Below are 14,006 nucleotides of genomic sequence, written 5' to 3'. Positions count from 1 at the left end.
ACCAAACATGAAAAAGCATGTTATTATATATGTATGATATTATAATTAATATATCAATTAATTAGAATAAGTTGAAAAGATTTGAGATTTTAAATGAAAATGGTTCAATTCTTGAGTCCTATCATTCAAATGGTTTTCTTTATAAGAGAGATAAGATGGAGGTGGCTTCTTCCCCCATTGACATCCTTAGTTATAATATTTAAAAGAAAACAAAGCATAATTAAAAATCATAAATATATACAAAGAAACATCTAAAACTAAATAAATGGTTCTTTGTAAATGAACATCGAAAGTATGAATCATGTCTGGTAACAACAACAAATACATAATAACAATTATTAATATTAATAATAATAACTAGACACTTATATTTTTGACGATAGAAGAATAGTTATAAACCAAAATGTCCACAGGAAAAACAAAAGCTGGAATAGCTCAGTTGGTTAGAGCGTGTGGCTGTTAACCACAAGGTCGGAGGTTCAAGCCCTCCGTCTAGCGTTTTTAATTTACATTCTCCAATTCTTTTTATTAATCTTGTTGAAAATTATTCAACGCTTTGCCACCGAACTTTAAAAATTATCTTCACGACTCTATTTCGTTTCTATTAAAATCATCAAAGAAAAATTGCGTATACATCTCTAAATTATAACACACGTTTTTTTTTATTAATATTAATGTTTATGCTGTTTTTCAATAGGGTACTGATTCTGCTGCTTTTTAAGTTTTTGTTTATCCATTGAAAAAAACTATGTATCAACATTTATACCCTATTTTGTGTATTTTGTAATTATTTTCAGTGGGTCCATATAAACACTCAGAGGAACACGCCTTATTCAATAATAAAAAAATAGACTAAATTGCAAAATTGGTCTCTATTACTTTACCAAAAGGTGCAGTTTCGGGCCATATTTTTTTCACGCACGGATGGTCTAAAATCGGAACTATCATGCAAAATTAGTCCCTCGATTTAACTGTTCATCCAAAACATTCTTTACGTCTCACATCTCTTTAAAGGTTTGGGGCATTTTCATCTTTTTTGGCATATGTTCCTATCTTTATTATTATTATTAAATACATGAATCTCTCTCTCTCTCTCTCTCTCTCTCTCTCTCTCTCTCTCTCTCTCTCTCTCTCTCTCTCTCTCTCTCTCTCTCTCTCTCTCTCTCTCTCTCTCTCTCTCTCTCCCGAAAGATAGGGCTAGATGATTAAAGAATAACAAGATAATTAAACATTATCAAAGAATGATTATTTAGGGAAAATAATCTAAACGGAAGTCTTAGTAGGCGTTAAACCGTGAACGTGCATATAAAGAACATTCAAATCTGACTTCGTAAGAAGAAGTTATGATTTTTCGAAGTTTCAGTACGGTAGTATATGGCTACGAAACTGAAGTAGAGATCAGTTAATTATTAGGAAAAACAATCTAAACGAGAGTTGAAGATCTCGTTCATATGGTCTCGTTGACATAAAGACAGTCGAGAACGGATATCATATGAGAAAATTATGAATTTTTAACGGACATTAACAGTCTAAGCCTGTTAAAAATATAGCTTTAAAAATGAATTAAAAATGAGCCGATACAGTCTAAACACGTAGTAGGATGCCGACAAAGGGATGTGGACAAATTTGGACCTAACACGTGACGCAAAACGAGAAGATCGATTTGGTTCGAGTGTTCAGCGTACATATGGACAATAAATAGTTTTGTTCAGCTTCATTCTCCTTCACATCACCCACACTTCCTCTCTCGATTTCCTTCGATTTTAGCCCTATTTTCATTTAGTTTTAGCATGCGGAGAAGCCCTACCACACCCCTGAATACTCATCTGAGTAATAGCCTTCGAGTAGGAAATCCCAAGTCAGTATTATACCCGCTTAGATTCCGGTTTTCATCAAGAACCTCTATAAGTTAAGCTACACTCTATCTCTTTCAGTGTAACTTACATTTATAGTCATAAGTTGTTATTATGAACCTATAAATAAGATTTATCAGTAATTCCATGTCGTTATATTGATTGATCTACTTACGAGGATGATGTCTCGGCTGGATTTAGTGAGATGTTTAAAATAGGATTTTCAAACAGTATACTATGTATACCAAACATACCTTACCTCTAATATGATCCTACCTGGCTATTCCTTATATAGATCTTGAAGTAGACTTTAGGATTGTTGAGAAATCTGAATCCTTAGGATAATAGTTCCATGAAGTATGAAATTAGACTAAGAATTATCATTATGTACATCTAGGTCTTTCGGAAAAAGGTGTAAGATGAAGCTCTGCCTAATTGACTAATCACCAAACACTTTGACAAGTGAGTGCATAGTTACTTTCATCTTACACAAAGATATAAAGTATTTAAGATAATTACTTGCTATGTGTGCATGTTATTTGTGTTCTTGATATCTATGTTAGATGAACAATATATACATGTTTTATTTGATTTTAAATTGTATAAGATTATATAGATTTTAAGATGATATAGATTTTAAGAGATGAAAGATGTTTTATTCCTGATATCTATAAATATATTGGATAAATATGGCTAGATATAAGATGATATAGATTTTAAGAGATGAAAGATGATATAGATGACGAAAGGCCTATCAGATAAATATTGGTAGTTGTAGACTTAGTGTCTGTTAGATAGATACTAGCAGTTATGGACTTAGTGCCCACTAGATAAGCACTGACAGCGATGGACTTCGTGCCTAAACACCGGCAGTGATGTACTTCATGCTTATTCTTTAGGAAAAATCCTTAGGAGTAAAAATAGAAATAAACTTACTGACATGTATTGCGGAGAAATCCCTATAACAGTATTGTCAGCAACGATGATTAAGATGACCCCTAGGATAAATCCTTAGAGAAGAATAAATAGTAAAACAAGGATGGGTAATTCGGTTAATTGTTTGTTTGATGATTAAACACATTAACTATATTATTGTGGGTTATGAATTTGCCCTGTTGCACTTAGCTTCTTTGTATCACAGGTAGCAATCCAAATTTGAATGCATGATGAGAGATTCAAGGAGATATAGTCTGTTAGTCTAAGATAATGTAAGCTTCGTTTATGCTTATGTTTTTGTATTGACGATGATATCCCAAGTTTTATAAATAAAACACATTTCTTGGAAATGTCTTGATAAAGTTATTATCATCTTTTTGGGACAAATTCCACAAAGTAAACCTTTTTAAAAGAATACTTTGATTTAATAAGCATAAAAAAAAAAATCAGTCTTTTATGGCCGTAAAAATAGGGATCTCACAATTGGTATCAGAGCATTAGTTTAAGCGAACAAGGAATTTAGGGAATCTAGACTTAAACTTAGAATACTAAGTGATTGTAACGCCCGGGTTTCAGGGCTAAGCATTTTTGTCAATGTAATAGTCTAGGTCAACTATTGTAACTCTTTTTGAAGTAATAAAGATGAAATATTTGAGTATTATGTGAATTATGTGTGTTTATGTGTTTATTATTTAATTATAAATGTATAATTAATAAAGAATAAAAATAAGCGTCAAAATTAAAGTGTGACATAAGCCTTATATCTTTACATAAAGTTGTAGTGGTCGAAACAAGGATTCTGGGGATATAAGGAACGCCGAAATCCGAGTTATAACGAAGATTCGTGACAGAACCGGCACGATACCGGGAAGCATAAATAGTGAATTTACGATAGAGCGAGATTTAGCCTTAGCAATCTAAACAAAAGTCGTAGAATATGTTAAACTAAGAACATCGATAAAAAGAACGCCCAAATCTGACTTCGTATGAAGAAGTTATGATTTTTCGAAGTTTCGAGTTAGCCGTGTACAGCCCGAAATTCGAATATTAGATCGAGTGATTTTTAGCCGACACGACCTAAACAAGAATCAAAGATCTCGTTAAAAGTAGCGTAACGAGAAAAAGATGGGCGAAAACGGATTTCGGATGAAAAAGTTATGAGGATTTAACGGACCAATCCTGTCCCGGCCCGTTAATAATATAAAATTTAAAATCGAGTCAAAATTAGCCGACTAAGTCTAAATGAAAGTTGTAGAGTACGTTCCCGCCTTCGAGTGGATATAAAGAACGTTGAAAACGGAGCTCGTATGCGAAAGTTACGAATTTTTAAAGTTGAAGCATGAAATTGCGAAGTCTGTTGCAAATCCGATGACGTGGCTTAATCCTGACCGTCGCTTGTTGATCACGGCTCGCTTCGGATGGCCGACACATTGTCCTCGCATACGCCCCGCGTACCCTCACCTTACCTCTTCCGATGTTGCGAGCCAGCTGGTGCGAAGCTGGCACCCTTATCCGAACTTACGCCCAGCGTAAGGCTTCGGTACGCCCAGCGTCAGGTCCGAAGTCTGGGCTATAAATAGAAGGCCGAGGCTGCCATAATTCTTCACTCCAAAATCCCTTTCTCTCACTAATTTCTCTCTCTACAACCCCAACCCCCCCCCCCCCCTTAACCCTAGAAAAACACCCTAGCACCCTAAGGAAGCCCCGAGGCTCCCGGAGTCCCGAGAAAAATGAGTCTTTCGGTTTCGAAACGCTGCTCCAATTAAGTTCCGGTTTTCGATAAAATTTGCTGTAAGTGTGCTACGCTTACGCAATTTTTAATATAACTTTCAAATAATTATAGGAATGTTATTAGGTCCTTAAAATAATTATTTGGGCTATTATTATGAGTTATATTGAGTGTTATTAATGCTTATATAATAATAATAATAATAATAATAGTCAGACTATTAATTTGTCGCGGTTATCGTTAGACTAAACCCTAGTGGTATCGATACTAGGTTTTATCGAAGGAATATCGTTTTGAGAGTATCGAAGCGTTGTCCGAGTGCTGAGTTACCACCTTTCAGGTGAGTGCATAGTTACTTTCAGCTTACACATAGTTATGAAGTATTTTATACAAATTACGTGTTATGTATGCATATTATCTAAATACTTGCTATCTATGCTGGATGAACATTGTGATACATGTTTTCAATGATTTAAACTGTATATGTATTTTATATCTACGAAAATGTTGGGGTAAAACATGGGTAGATGAAATAGGTGATGTGTGATAAAATGATGAGAGGCCTCGATGTTGATGTTGTTGATTCTGTCATCTAGCGGAGTATGGATGACGACCACGGACTCTTCTAGACAGTCCAGTGGAACACTAGCAGGCTCGCAACCTATAGGTGTTTGTGAATGATGTGTTCACCGGTGTACTCCATCCCCCACATGGTTGCCTTTACGACATTTAGTGCTGAGGAATCCCCTTAGCAGTAGTGTCCGTCCCGATGATGATCCTTAGGCTAAGTCCCTTATGATAGGTGTTTAGGGACGTAAAGTAAGGATAACGGGAACGGGTAATCGGGTTATTGTTTATTGATGAAATTAATAAACTTATTTATTGTGGGTTGAAAACCCTATGTGTTCACCAGGCTCCCAAGCCTAACCCACTCAGTTTTATGTATTACAGGTAGTGGCGCATGAGCATAGATATGATGTTTGGACGAGGGATTACGGATATAGGCCTGTAGATATGAAATAAGGTAGTAAGGCTTATATTGTACTGTTTATTCTTTTGATTTGTACGAACATGACATCCCAAGTCTTTTAATGAAATACATTTCTATGGAAATGCTTTTGATAAATCTTTATCATATTTTGTTTTGGGACAAATTCCGAAACACTTTTATTTAAAATGTTACTCTGATTTTTGAACAAAGCATAAACAAACTGGTCTTTTCTGGCCGTGATTTTGGGGATGTCACAGTTGGTATCAGAGCATTAGTTTAAGCGAACTAGGAATTTGTAGGATTTCTAGACTTAAACTTAGAATGTTAAGCGATGATTGTGAGGTGTGAGCACTAGCTTATTTTAGGAATTGTGCCTAAAATGCTTTTATGTGCTAAATGCTTTGTGCTTAATATGTTGTTCGGATCTATGGTCTGTTGCCGACCGGATCTGGAAACCTTATGTGTTTAGGATTCTAAACGTACGACTACGATATTAGAACTAGCATGTAAACGTTTCGGAGAGATAAGGATGATTTGAACATCAGTCCAAAATAAAGATCTAAATTCACCTTATTCGGTGTCTAGATCAAGATGGCAAGGACCCGTAGCGGAAACGTGAACACAAATGGAGATAGGAACCAACCCCCAGTGGTTCAGCAAATACCTGTTGCAGAAGAAATAGCACTTGAGCCAGTTACCATGGCTGGAGTTCAAGCCATGATTCAGGCTATGCTAGCTGAACAAAAGGAAGAAATGAGACGGATGCTCCACGAAAATAGGGACGAACCTACCATACATGTTGAACCGACGGAACCAGTTCCCGAGCAATCTGAGGAAGGGAACTACAGCCGCCAAATGAGTCAAGTAGGGACTCAAGGTAAGCAAAAGGATGGCTCATAAGGGAGAAACAACAAGGATGGGCGGATGTACAAAAATTTATTGGGTGCGAAACCACCAAATCTCTCAGGAAGCCTAAAGCCTGTTGAGATTATGGACTGGATCTCCGAGATGGAGATGGTGTTTGAGAGATGCGACTGCAGCGAAAACCAGAAGACTGTCTTCGCTGTGAGACAACTGAAAACTGGAGTCTTAAGCTGGTGGAAGCTATTGGCAGATACAATGCCGCGAGGAGAAGCTCTGAAAATGTCATGGGATGAGTTCTTGGAACAACTGAAGGCGCAATACTATTCAGAGATAAACCTGATAGATCTGAACAATGAGTTCCAAAATTTGAAGAATGGGAGAATGAGCATCGATGACTATGCTGTTGCATTTACAGAAAAGATGAAGTTGTTTCCATACCTAGTGCCAACCGAACATTCCAAAATTGAGAAGTTCGCAAACGGACTGCTGGCTGACTTTGGCCCAACAGTCAAGATGGCAACCACTCTGAAATCAGTTGTTCGAGCAGCTAAGAATGTGGAGACCCAACAAAAGGAAAGAGGTCTGGAAAGGGCTAAGGTTGGTGAGAAACGGAATTTTGATGGATCCTCGAAGTCCAACAAGAAGAGTAGATTCTCGAAGTCTGGTTCGAGAGGAGGAGGATCAGAAGTGAAGTGGTGTGACAAGTGCAAGAAGAAGCACTCTGGGAAGTGTGACGGAGGGGTCACTTGTTTTAAATGCGGAAAGCCTGGGCACTATGCCAATGAATGCACCCTCAACCAGAAGGCTTGTTATGGGTGTAATGAAGAAGAGCACATTTTGAAGGACTGCCCGAAGAAGAAGGAGGCAGGAAGACCCAACATACCACCGAAGCCGAAGGCGAGAGCCTTCCAGATGACGCTCGAGGCTGCGAAGGAGGCAGCAGACGTCGCTTCAGGTACCTTTCTTGTAAATGGTTTGCCTGCCAATATACTATTTGATTCTGGAGCCAACTACTCCTTTGTGTCGCATAAACTTGATAATGCCCTGATTGTAGAAGTTGCCAGTGGCAAATTCGTACCTGTTAGTAATCATATTAGGAACATCGTCATTGACCTAAACGGAAACGAATTCCACGAAGAGCTATTACCCATAGAGTTAAACGGTTTCGACATCGTTTTGGGTATGGATTGGCTTAGCGCCAACAATGCTGAGATTCAATGCCGAAAGACAATAGTAAGGGTAAACCCACTCGGAAAAGAATCATTTATGGTGTACGGGGACAAACGCAGAGTGAATTCTGGAATCATCTCCTTGATGAAAGCCAGGAAATGTTTGTCCAAAGGATGTGCATCGTACTTGGCATTCGTAATCGATGCTAAGAAGGAGAAGAAAGAGGTGCAGAATATACCGGTTGTGTGTGATTATCCGGAAGTCTTTCCTGAAGATCTTCCCAGATTACCACCTGATAGACAAGTGGAGTTTTGTATAGACTTGTTACCAGGAACAACACTGATAGTGAAAGAACCATACCGATTAGCACCGACGGAGATGAAGGAGCTCATGATGTAACTTCAGGAGCTGTTGGACAATGGTTTCATTCGACCTAGTTCATCACCCTGGGGAGCTCCGGTGTTATTCGTGAAGAAGAAGGACGGAAGTACGAGAATGTGTATAGACTCCGAGAGTTGAATAAGGCAACGGTGAAGAACAAGTATCCATTACCGAGGATTGATGACCTATTCGATCAGCTGCAAGGTTCGAGCTACTTCTCAAAGATCGATCTTAGGTCAGGATATCATTAGCTGAAGGTGAGAGAGCAGGATATTGAGAAGACTGCATTCAGAACAAGATATGGACACTATAAGTTCTTGGTTATGTCATTTGGACTAACCAATGCTCCTGCAGCATTCATGGATTTGATGAACAGGGTTTGTAAACCATTCCTCGATAAATCTGTGATAGTGTTCATCGACGACATTCTCATCTACTCGAAAAGCCAAGAGGAGCATGGCAAGCATCTATGGGAAGTATTAGAAGTGTTGAAGAAGGAGAAGCTTTTTGCAAAGTTCTCCAAATGCGACTTTTGGATACGGGAAGTCCAATTCTTGGGTCATGTTGTTAACCAGGAGGGAATAATGGTTGACCCTGCAAAAATCGAGGTTGTGATGAAGTGGGAACGTCCAAAGAGTCCCACGGAGATTCGAAGCTTTCTAGGATTAGCCAGATATTATCGACGATTTATCCAAGGCTTTTCTTCGATAGCTGCTCCATTAACAGCTTTGACTCATAAAGGAGCTACGTAAACATGGAGTGAGAAACATGATGAGGCATTCGAGAAGCTAATGAAGATGTTATGTGAAGCACCGATACTTTCTCTACCCGATGGAGTTGAAGATTTCGCGGTTTATAGTGACGCTTCTGGAGTCGGGCTGGGTTGTGTTCTAACCCAAAGAGAAAAGGTGATAGCATACGCATCTCGACAATTGAAAGAGCACGAAAAGAACTACCCCACTCATGATCTGGAGTTGGCAGCAATAGTATTTGCCCTAAAGATATGGAGGCATTACCTCTACGGCACGAAGTGCAAGCTCTTCACTGATCATAAGTGTCTCCGGTATCTCTTTAATCAGATGGAGTTAAACATGAGGCAACGACGCTAGCTAGAACTACTCAAGGACTATGACTGTGAGATACTTTACCACCCAGGTAAAGCAAATATTGTTGCTGATGCTCTCAGTCGGAAAGTCAATCTTGAAAGGAAAAGGCCAAGAGCGTTAAGAATTGAAGTCGTCTCGACGATTGTGGAAAGTATCAGGAAAGCTCAAGAAGAAGCTTTACAGAAGAATGACCAAAAGGAAGAACGTTTGGGAAGAACGTTAGTGTTCGGTACAAACAGTCGAGGACTGAAGGTATTCCAAGATCGAATTTGGGTACCTAAGACGGGAGGAATAAGAGATCTTCTGATGGAAGAAGCACATAAGACCATGTACTCAATTCATCCCGATAGCACTAAAATGTATAGGGACCTAAAACCCTACTACTGGTGGCCGACGATGAAGCTCGATGTTGCGAAGTATGTGTCCGTGTGTGACATGTGCGAGAGTTAAGGCACAACATCAAAAACCGTATGGGAGTTTAGAACCTTTACCTGTACCCATGGGTAAATGGGAAGACATCACCATGAATTTTGTGACTAAACTGCCCAGGACGAAGAGCGGACACGACATGATTTGGGTAGTCGTGGATCGTTTCACCAAGAAGGCACACTTCATAGCAGCCAACGAGAAGTGGTCTATGGATAAGGTCACAAAATGCTTATGTGAAGGAAATTGTAAGACTTCACGGTGTTCCTCTTACGATTGTGTCAGATCGTGATAGTCGTTTCACATCGAGGTTTTGGAGGAGTCTGCAAGAGGAATTGGGTACAAAATTATGTTTGAGTACTGCTTACCATCCGCAAACCGATGGTCAGAGCGAAAGAACGATTCAGACACTGGAAGATATGTTGAGAGCATGTACCCTTGAATTCCAAGGGAATTGGGATGAGCACTTACCTCTGGTAGAATTCTCCTACAAAAATAGTTTTCACTCGAGCATCAAGATGGCACCTTACCAAGCCTTGTATGGACAAAAGTGTCGTACGCCGTCTTGTTGGCTTGAAGCCGGAGACTGCTGAGAAGTTGAAGGTGATTAGGGAAAGAATGTTTGCGGCCCAGGATCGTCAGAAGAGCTATGCTGACAAGAAAAGACGACCGATAACCCTCAAAGTTAGGGATTCCGTTTTGCTTAAAGTCTCACCATGGAAGGGACTTATACGATTTGGGAAACGAGGAAAGTTGAGTCCAAGGTTTATTGGACCGTTCAAAGTTCTTCAGAAGATTGGGAACCAAGCTTACAAGTTGGAATTGCCCGAAGAACTCAATGGTATTCATAACACCTTCCATGTGTGTTATTTGAGGAAATTCACGGGAGATGTTCTCGACATAATTCCAATCTCAGAGTTAAGGATGGATGAGAATAAGAGGCTGATCGAAGAGCCCGGGGCAATTGTTGACCATAAGACTAAGAAGTTACGACGCAAGATGGTCGACTTAGTTCTAGTCCGATGCAAACATTCGAATGGGCCGAATCTCACTTGGGAAACAGAGGATGACATGATGAGTCGCTATCCACATCTGTTTGCTGATGCATGATTCCGGGACGGAATCATCCAAATGGGGAGAGAATTGTAACGCCTGGGTTTCAGGGCTAAGCATTTTTTCAATGTAATAGTCTAGGTTAACTATTTTAACTCTTTTTGAAGTAATAAAGATGAAATATTTGAGTATTATGTGAATTATGTGTGTTTATGTGTTTATTATTTAATTATAAATGTATAATTAATAAAGAATAAAAATAAGCGTCAAAATTAAAGTGTGACATAAGCCCGGTATCTTTACATAAAGTTGTAGTGGTCGAAACAAGGATTCCGGGGATATAAGGAACGCCGAAATCTGAGTTATAACGAAGAAGTTATGACCCGTCGAAGTTTCGCGACAGAACCGACACGATACCGGGAAGCGTAAATAGTGAATTTACGATAAAGCGAGATTTAGCCTTAGCGATCTAAACGAAAGTCGTAGAATATGTTAAACTAAGAACATCGATAAAAAGAACGCCCAAATCTGACTTCGTATGAAGAAGTTATGATTTTTCGAAGTTTTGAGTTAGCCGTGTACAGCCCGAAATTCGAATATTACATCGAGTGATTTTTAGCCGACACGACCTAAACAAGAATTGAAGATCTCGTTAAAAGTAGCGTAACAAGAAAAAGATGGGCGAAAACGGATGTCGGATGAAGAAGTTATGAGGATTTAACGGACCAATCCTATCCCGGCCCGTTAATAATATAAATTTTAAAATCGAATCAAAATTAGCCGACGGGGTCTAAACGAAAGTTGTAGAGTACATTCCCGCCTTCGTGTGGATATAAAGAACGTCAAAAATGGAGCTCGTATGCGAAAGTTACGAATTTTTAAAGTTGAAGCATGAAATTGCGAAGTCTGTTGCAAATCCGATGACGTGGCTTAATCCTGACCGTCGCTTGTTGATCACGGCTCGCTTCGGATGGCCAACATGTCTTCCTCGCATACACCCCACATCCAAGGTCAGTACGCCCCGCGTACCCTCGCCTTACCTCTTCCGATGTTGCGAGCCAGCTGGTGCGAAGCTGGCACCCTTATCCGAACTTACGCCTAACGTAAGGTCCGAAGTCTGGGCTATAAATAGAAGGCCGAGGCTGCCATAATTCTTCACTCCAAAATCCCTTCTTTCACTCACCAATTTCTCTCTCTACAACCCCAAACCCCCCCCCCCCACCCTAAACCCTAGAAAAACCCCCTAGCACCCTAAGGAAGCCCCGAGGCTCCCGGAGTCCCGAGAAAAAGGAGTCTTTCGGTTTCGAAACGCTGCTCCAACTAAGTTCCGGTTTTTGATAAAATTCGTTGTAAGTGTGCTACGCTTACGCAATTTTTAATATAACTTTCAAATAATTATAGGAATGTTATTAGGTCCTTAAAATAATTATTTGGGCTATTATTATGAGTTATATTGAGTGTTATTAACGCTTATATAATAATAATAATAGTCAGACTATTAATTTGTCGCGGTTATCGTTAGACTAAACTCTAGTGGTATCGATACTAGGTTTTATCGAAGGAATATCGTTTTGAGAGTATCGAATCGTTGTCTGAGTGCTGAGTCACCACCTTTCAGGTGAGTGCATAGTTACTTTCAGCTTACACATAGATATGAAGTATTTTATATAAATTACGTGTTATGTGTGCATATTATCTGAATACTTGCTATCTATGCTGGATGAACATTGTTATACATGTTTTCAATGATTTAAACTGTATATGTATTTTATATCTACGAAAATGTTGGGGTAAAACATGGGTAGATGTAATAGGTGATGTGTGATAAAATGATGAAAGGCCTCGATGTTGATGTTGTTGATTCTGTCATCTAGCGGAGTATAGATGACGGCCACAGACTCTTCTAGACAGTCCAGTGGAACACTAACAGGCTCGCAACCTGTAGGTGTTTGTGAACGATGTGTTCACCGCTGTACTCCATCCCCCACATGGTTGCCTTTCGGACATTTATTGCTGAGGAATCCCCTTAGCAGTAGTGTCTTCCCAATGATGATCCTTAGGCTAAGTCCCTTATGATAGGTGTTTAGGGACGTAAAGTGAGGATAACAGAAACGGGTAATCGGGTTATTGTTGATTGATGAAATTAATAAACTTATTTATTGTGGGTTGAAAACCCTATGTGTTCACCAGGCTCCCAAGCCTGGCCCACTCAGTTTTATGTATTACAGGTAGTGGCGCTTGAGCATAGATATGATGTTTGGACAAGGGATTACAAATATAGGCCTGTAGATATGAAATAATGTAGTAAAGCTTATATTGTACTGTTTATGCTTTTGATCTGTACGAACATGACATCCCAAGTCTTTTAATGAAATACATTTCTATGGAAATGCTTTTGATAAATCTTTATCATATTTTGTTTTGGGACAAATTCCGCAACACTTTTATTTAAAATGTTACTCTGATTTTTAAACAAAGCATAAACAAACCGGTCTTTTCTAGCCGTGATTTTGGGGATGTCACAGCGATGATCGTGAGATGTCTGTCTATTATATTCTAGGTAGTACACCCAAATTGACACTAGTACTAGCTTACTTTAGGATTAGATGACTAATTTGCTTTTATGTGCTAATTGAGTTATGTTATAGCATGCCTTAGGATTGCTTATCTAGGATGCTATTAATAGGTAAAAGTTAGAGTCTGTTGCCGAGCTAGAATGAGAAAATTTTATCTGTTCAGGTTTCTAAACATTTAGTTATGATATTAGAACTGGCATATAATATTTCAGAGGAATAAGGAGAATTATACGTCAAATAAAACCTTCCATATCTCAAAATTATTGTCCCTATACACTAAACGTCTGCTTTGGTGTATAGAACGTCATGGTAAGAACGTGTAGCAGATTAGGAAACCCTAATGGAAACCAGCAGCCTGAGCCACGAGTGATTGAGTGTGCACCAGAGGTAGCAGCTGCACCCAAACCTATCACGTTGGTGATGATACATGCAATGTTGGATTGTCAGATGGAATACACAAGGCGCCTACTTCAACAGAGTAGAGTGCCTACGCCACCTTTTAAGCCACCTGAGTTGAATGTAGAACAGTCGGAGGAAGGAAATTATAATAGGACTATTAGTCGAGTAGAACCCTAAGTGGTTAGAAGAAATAACCACGAGGGAGGAAATAAAGGTAAAAATGGACATGGTTGCAAGTTCAAGGACTTCATGGGAGCAAAACCACCATGTCTTGCTGGAAGCCCCACCACAGTGGAAGTCATGGATTGGATCTCCGAGATAGAGATGGTGTTTGATAGTTGTAATTATAGCAACAAGCAGAAGATTGTCCTTGCGTTCAGACGATTGAATATTGGGGTATTAAGTTGGTGGAAGTTATTGGCTGATACCATGCCTAAAGGAGAAGCTAGTAAGATGCCTTGGGAAGAATTTCTAGTGCAGATGAAAATGCAATACTGCTCTGAGCAGGATCTCCTGGAAATC

At 39.1% G+C, this 14,006-nt stretch overlaps 1 non-coding gene across 1 annotated transcript; it reads left to right on the top strand.

The window, feature by feature from the left end:
* Positions 1-424: 424 nt before the first annotated feature.
* TRNAN-GUU (transfer RNA asparagine (anticodon GUU)) lies at positions 425-498 on the top strand. The gene has a single exon. It is a non-coding gene; the product is annotated as a tRNA-Asn (tRNA).
* Positions 499-14,006: the final 13,508 nt, after the last annotated feature.

This window comes from Lactuca sativa, chromosome 5 (assembly GCF_002870075.4).
Source record: "Lactuca sativa cultivar Salinas chromosome 5, Lsat_Salinas_v11, whole genome shotgun sequence".
In the NCBI taxonomy this organism is placed as follows: domain Eukaryota; kingdom Viridiplantae; phylum Streptophyta; class Magnoliopsida; order Asterales; family Asteraceae; genus Lactuca; species Lactuca sativa.
The sequence above is the reverse complement of the archived record's forward strand: the minus strand, read 5'-3'. Positions and strand labels throughout refer to the sequence as shown.